A 5,839-nucleotide genomic window follows, 5' to 3' on the forward strand; every position below is an offset into this window, starting at 1 on the left:
AAGCTACCTTGTGGTCATTTAGAAATCAATTTGGCGAGTTGGCCTATCTGAGTTTTGAGCCCCTGAATCGACGCTTGTTGATTCTTGAGTGCTGTTTCGATATTTTGAAAGTGAGTCACTTACACTAAGATAAATTTCGTTAGCATCTCCTCAAGGGTCGACTTCTTTTCCTGCTGGTAAGGTGGTTATTGAAAACCTGGGGGATGTTGTGGCCTTTGATTTCCTTGACCACCCCATGAGAAATTGGGATGGTTCTTCCAACCTGCATTATAATGGTTACTATATAGGTTATTTTGAGGTCTAGAATTATTGTTACCCATATATTGAACTTGTTCCTCCTCGATGCTAGGGTTGAAGGATTGATATTCTATGTGTACTCCTCCTCCATTTGAATCGCACCTCATCACTAGATGTACCTGAGTAGAACCATACAAATCATCAATCTTTTTATTTAATAGTTCTACCTGGTTAGATAGCATAGTAACTGCGTCGAGGTTGAAAACACCGGCTGTTTTTGTCGGCTTTGTTCTCATGACTTGCCACTGATAGTTATTCAGTGACATTTCTTCCATAAATTCGTAAGCCTCTTCAGGTGTTTTGTTATTCAAAGTTCCACCGGTGGATACGTCAATGAATTGTCTTGTTAAGGGGTTCACACCGTTGTAAAACGTCTGAACCTGTAGCCATAGAGGTAACCCATAGTGAGGGCACCTTCTCAATAGATCCTTTTATCTCTCCCATGCATCATAGAGTGTTTCTAGGTCCATCTGCATAAAATAAGAGATATCATTCCTCAACTTAACCGTTTTAGCCGGTGAAAAATATTTAAGTAAAAACTTTTCGGCCATTTGTTCCCATATAGTGATTGACCATTGTGGTAATGAGTTCAACCACTGTTTAGCCTTATTCCTCAACAAAAAAGGAAATAACTGAAGGCGAATGGCATCATCAGAAACGTCATTGATCTTAAATGTGTCGTAAAACTCCAGAAAGTTTGCCAAATGAGTATTTGGATCCTCGTCCTGCAAACCATTGATAAACCATAAATTATACATATTTTTACCCCATGTTTAATGCATTTTATAGATGATTTCTCATTAAAATTGGTGAATTCGATACTCCTAATAGTTTAATTTCATGTTTTGCACTCAGGAGAGCACCAAGAGTCAAAAGGAGCCAAAAACGAGCCAAAAAAGGACAAAATAGACCAAATCGAGAAGATGACACGGCCTAAGCCTTACCACACCGGCATCTCACACGCGCGTGTCTTTCGAGGGTGTCAACCAAGGCTTTCACAATTCACACGGCCTGGCCATTGACCCATACGGCCGTGTGCAATTTAACGGATCGAAAACGGTCTGGCAATCACGTCACACGGGCGTGTCCCTGCCGAGCCCAAGTTAAGTCCAATTCGGAAAAGACTACTTTTGAGGGTCTCTAGGCATTTCAAAGCCTATAAATACGCACTAGAGGAGGAAAAGGGAGACGGAGAAGGGGGGTAAAGAATTACCCCAGGGAAGTCGATTGATCCATCTCAGAAGCCGGATTCATCATCAAGACTGAAGATCTCTCCTCAATTTCCCTTCAGGAGTTTTGGGTTTTCTTTATGTTTTGTATTCTTTATTCTTCTGAGGTGTTTTCCTATTTAGTTATGAACTAAACCCCTAAATACCTAAAGGGAATGAAACCTAAGACAAATCTTGTTATTATTTTCTAAATTGTATGATAAATATTTAACTTGTTCTTAATTATGTGTTCTTAATTCTTGTTTTGATATCCCAGGACACTGATTCAAGATATGCTCTTATTTAGAGGAAGAATAGACCCTGTCTAAGAGTACTTTCGTCATAATTAAGCAGAGTTGATTGCGCGCCTAGAAATAGGGTGACAAGATTTTACCAGATTAGGGTGAAACCTAATAGGGGGATCCATAGATCGAGTTAATGCAACCCTAGAGTGTTAATTAGAGAAAAGTCTCGGTTATTCAATCTAGGGATTAGACATTATTATTCTTGAATAGGGATAATAACATAACTTAGGGATCTCTACGGAACAAGTTGAATGAATACATAGTCCGGTTCGAAGCCAGAATAACAAGTAAAGTCTAGGTGGATTTTTCCTTAGGTATTGTCTCAAGTCAATTCAACTTTCCCAAAAGCAATTCCCCAATTCTTTTCTCTGTGCGCTCTTAGTTTAGTTAATAAACAACCCCTCTTTATTTCTAGGTTAGATAATAAAAAGATAGTTATTACTAGTACTTTTGGTTCCCTTGGGTACGATATCCCGGTCTTGCCATTACTATACTATTGTTCGATAGGTGCGCTTGCCTTTTCGTCGTGATAATAGTTAGTCTAAGTTTGATCTTCATTATAAATATTTATTACTTGTTACGAATCACGCGATCAAGTTTTTGGCACCGTTGCAGGGGAACTGAAATATTAGGAACTCTAATTTTTTTTTACTTTAGCCATTTATTTTTCTTGCAATTTTATTTTATTTTATTATTTATTAATTTACTTTTTCTCTCTCTTGGCAGGTTTTTATAGTTTATGACTAGAAGAAACCCGTCAGGACCATTACTTTTTGATGAAGAAATCGATCGTACAATTCACAAAAATCAAACAAAAATAAGGAATAGCTTAAGATACACAGAGATCGAGCAAGGAGACAATATTCAACCTCCAACCGATGTGATGGCTGAAAACCAAGGCAATCAGCTACCTCCTGTAATTGCGGCTAATCAAAATCCTGCTCCCCGTACTATGTATGATTATACTAAACCTTCTTTAATAGGAACTGAATCTATCATAGTTAGACCTGTTGTGGCTGCAAATATTTTTGAACTAAAACCTAACACTATTCAGATGATACAGCAATTCGTTCAGTTTGATGGTTTGCAGGATGAAGATCCCAACGCTCATTTAGTGAACTTTTTAGAATTTTGCGATACATTTAAAATCAATGGCGTTTCTGATGATGCCATACGTCTTCAGTTGTTTCCCTTTTCACTGAGAAACAAAGCTAAACAGTGGTTGAACTCGTTACCACGAGGGTCTATCACTACTTGGGAACAAATGACCGAGAAATTTTTACTAAAATATTTTCTGCCGGCTAAAACGGCTAAATTACGTAATGATATCTATTCTTTTGTATAGATGGATTTAGAAACACTTTACGATGCATGGGAGAGATACAAGGACTTACTGATAAGGTGCCCTCACCATGGGTTACCACTTTGGCTGCAAGTACAAACATTCCACAATGGTCTGAATCCCTCGACTCGGTAAATGGTTGACGCAGTTGCTGGCAGAACCATCAGCAATAAAACACCGGAAGATGCCTATGAATTTATAGAGGAGATGTCACTGAATAACTATCAGTGGCAAGTTATGAGGACAAAGCCAATGAAAACAACCGGCATTTATAACATCGATTCAGTCACCATGCTATCTAATTAGGTAGAACTTCTCAATAAAAAGATTGAAGGTTTACTTAGTTCTACTCAGGTACATCCAGTAATGAGGTGTGACTCAAGTGGCGGAGGTGTATATACAGAATATCGATCCTTCAATCCTACAGCTGAAGAAGAACAACTCAACTATATGGGTGACAATAACTTCCAATCTCAAAACAACCCATACAATAATACTTATAATGCAGGTTGGAGGAACCACCCAAATTTTTCATGGGGCAGTCTAGGAAATCAAAGACCACAACATCTTCCGGGTTTACAATAACCACACTATCAACAAGAGAAGAAACCAAACCTTGAGGAGATGCTCTCAAAATTCATATCAGTGTCAGAAACTCGTTTCCAAAATACCGAGATAGCACTTAAGAATCAACAAGCATCGATCCAAGGGCTCGAAACTCAGATAGGCCAACTATCCAAACTAATCTCCGAACGACCACAAGGTAGCTTACCAAGTAATACTGAATCTAACCCGAGGGAACACCTCAATGCAATTAGTACTCAAAATAAGGAAGGATTCATTGCACCGGAGCCAGAATTACAGAACGACAACGCGATGAACAAAGGTTGAGAAGAGGTAAACGATAATGATCCTAAACAGGTAAGTACGAATTATGAAGCTCGTGTGCCATATCCTAAAACGATGGCGAAAGACAGAACAGAAGAACAATTTGGTAAGTTTGTCAAACTCTTAAAGAAATTACATATTAACTTACCCTTTATTGAAGTTCTTTCGTAGATGCCCCAACTCAGCAAAATTCTTAAAGGAACTTCTAACCAATAAAAGAAAATTAGACGCTACATCGCATGTAGAACTCAACACAGTTTGCTCAGCTATTCTAAAGAATAAGCTACCTAACAAATTAAAAGATCCAGGGAGTTTTACAATTCCTTGCTTAATTGGTAGTTTATTTATGAATAATGTTTTAGCTGATCTAGGGGCAAGTATAAATGTTATGCCGTATAAATGTTTAAACAACTAGGTCTCGATAAACCCAAACAGACTAGGATGAGCATACAATTGGATGACAAAATAGTTAGATTTCCTAAGGGTATTATTGAAGATGTTCTCGTTAAAATTGATAAATTTATTTACCCAGTAGACTTTGTCGTTTTAGATATGGATGAGGATAATGAGGTACCTTTAATTTTAGGACGACCCTTTTTAGCAACTGCCAGGACCATTATTAATGTAGGTACAGGAGAGCTAACACTTCGTGCAGGTGACAACGCAGTAACACTCCAAGCACGTGACTCAGTCAAAACCTCTAAGACTCAAGATAATGCTATAAAACCTGTTGATGATAAAACTAATATTCAATCATCCTTGCAGGAACCTCCTCAAATCAAGACAATAGAGATAGTGCACTACTATCATGTAGAAAACAAAGATGTCCATGAGAAACGACGGCTGCAAATAGAGGAGCTAGATGAATGGTGAACACATAAACCGAAAACACGCGATAAACCAAAATTACGCCAGAACGAGCTTGCTACCTCTCCAAATCAACTTCAAATTGGAGATAAAGTGTTGTTGATGCCACAGATCCCCACATTGTCACTACCACACCGAATAGAGAAATCTTTTTTACGGTACTCAGCATTTTTCCATTCGGTACAATGGAGGTGAGTCATCCCAAGTTCGGCACTTTTAAGGTAAACAACACCCGTTTAAAACCTTATTTTCAGATTGATAGCCGAAACGAGGAGTATAAACTCCTTGAACCACCATTATCATTCACTAGAGAAGTAAGTCGAGCTTAGACTATAAATAAGCGCTTCTCGAGAGGCAACCCGAGCACCAACATATTTTGATTTCTTTATTTTTAATTTCTAACACTTTGAATTATTAACTTTATCTTTGAATTGCAAATTTTTTCAGCACACACGGCCAGGCACACGGGCGTGCCTAAAGCCGTGGCCAAACAGGGGAAGAGACACGACCGTGCGATACGGCCGTGTGAAAGCAGGACATGATTTCCCTAAAACACGGGATGTGATAAATCCCCACGGCCGTGCGACATGGCCGGGGGTGAACTTCATAGGTGACCACGGGCGTGCGAATGAACAACCACGGGCATCCCAGGGGCAAGGCTCAATTCTGTTTCTTCGACACGGGCATGAGACACGCCCGTGCCATTAAGCCGTGGACAACAAAACACGGGCGTGGGAGAAGCGAACAAGGCTAGGCACGGCCGTTCGACATGGCTGTGTGCCACACACGCCCAAGACACACGGGCGTGGGATAGTAACCAAGCACGACCTCAATTGCACAAATTCGAAAAACACAAGCTCACCTTCAGAGTACACGGGCGTGGCCCTAGTGTGACAGCCCTATTCTGACCCTAGTCGGGAAGTGGTTTCGGG

The 5,839-nt window shown here is 39.6% G+C and overlaps 2 non-coding genes across 2 annotated transcripts; one reads left to right on the plus strand and one right to left on the minus strand.

Moving 5' to 3' along the window:
• Window positions 1–693: 693 nt before the first annotated feature.
• Window positions 694–800, plus strand: LOC128286008 (small nucleolar RNA R71). The gene has a single exon (XR_008276555.1). It is a non-coding gene; the product is annotated as a small nucleolar RNA R71 (small nucleolar RNA).
• Window positions 801–3,122: 2,322 nt separating this feature from the next.
• On the minus strand, window positions 3,123–3,229 carry LOC128286327 (small nucleolar RNA R71). Its single transcript, XR_008276870.1, has one exon. It is a non-coding gene; the product is annotated as a small nucleolar RNA R71 (small nucleolar RNA).
• Between the last annotated feature and the right edge of the window lie 2,610 nt (window positions 3,230–5,839).

Source organism: Gossypium arboreum, chromosome 12, assembly GCF_025698485.1.
Source record: "Gossypium arboreum isolate Shixiya-1 chromosome 12, ASM2569848v2, whole genome shotgun sequence".
Classification (NCBI taxonomy): Eukaryota; Viridiplantae; Streptophyta; class Magnoliopsida; order Malvales; family Malvaceae; genus Gossypium; species Gossypium arboreum.